This window comes from Arachis stenosperma, chromosome 9, assembly GCF_014773155.1.
Source record: "Arachis stenosperma cultivar V10309 chromosome 9, arast.V10309.gnm1.PFL2, whole genome shotgun sequence".
Lineage (NCBI taxonomy): Eukaryota > Viridiplantae > Streptophyta > Magnoliopsida > Fabales > Fabaceae > Arachis > Arachis stenosperma.
This window is the reverse complement of record NC_080385.1, coordinates 68983266-68984282: the sequence shown is the minus strand read 5'-3', so window position 1 is coordinate 68984282 and position 1017 is coordinate 68983266. Positions and strand designations below refer to the sequence as shown.

General features: G+C 41.1%; 1 non-coding gene across 1 annotated transcript; it reads left to right on the top strand.

Annotated features, from left to right (window-relative positions):
* The first annotated feature begins 498 nt into the window (after window positions 1-498).
* On the top strand, window positions 499-605 carry LOC130953408 (small nucleolar RNA R71). The gene has a single exon (XR_009075578.1). It is a non-coding gene; the product is annotated as a small nucleolar RNA R71 (small nucleolar RNA).
* The last annotated feature ends 412 nt before the right edge of the window (window positions 606-1017 follow it).

Genomic DNA, 1017 nt, shown 5'->3' with positions numbered 1-1017 from the left:
TATATTGGGCTGCATTGTGTGGTCTGTGGTCTTGGCCTTGGTTTTGTTGGTTCCCCTACCCAAAGTTTGGGTGGTTTATCCAACCAGAATTATAGGTTTTAGACTATGGATCATTAGCTTGCCTAGATGAGTTTCCAAGGTAATTCGCTTCCTCCCAATTAACTCCTTCTTCAGTTTCCAACTCTCCTTGAGGTGATGGTTGAGTGTAGATAGCTGCAGCCTGATTCTTCTCTATTTGCTTGGTCAATTCAACAAGTTGCTTGGTGATCATTTTGTTCTTGGCTAGGATTGCATCCACTTAGTTTAATTCCAAGACTCCCCAATTGTTACTCCTATCAGAGGCATAAAAATACTAATTGTCAGCCACTGTCTCTATCACATCAATGGCTTCTTCAATGGTCTTCTTCTTGTTTATGGAACATCCAGATGTGCGGTCTACAGCTTTTTTTATTCATAATTCAGCCCTTCATAGAAGATATGAAGTTCCACCCACTCATTAAACATATCAGGGGGCATTTCCTTGTCAAATTCTTGAATCTCTCCCAGGCTTCATAAATAGTCTCACCATCTTGCTATCTGAATGTCTGCACTTCAGTTCTCAGCCTGTTAACTTTTTGTGGAGGGTAGAACCTTGTTAAGAATCTATTGACCACGTCCTCCCAGGTTGTCAAGCTTTCCTTTGGAAACAATTTCAGCCATTTTGATGCTTTGTCCCTCAAAGAAAATGGAAACAGTAGCAATCTATAGGTGTCAGGATGAACACCATTAGATTTAACTGTGTCACATATCCTTTGGAATTTAGTGAGATGCTCATTAGGGTCCTCTTGGGCATTCCCTCCAAAAGAACAGTTGTTCTGTACTAGAGTTATGAGCTGGGGCTTCAATTCGAAGTCATTAGCATTGATAGTTGGCTTTTGAATGCTACTACCACAGTTTTCTGGGTTTGAATTGATGTATGATCCCAGAACTCTCCTCTCTTGTCCAGCAGGGTTTGCTCCATCTCTTCTGACATGGTTA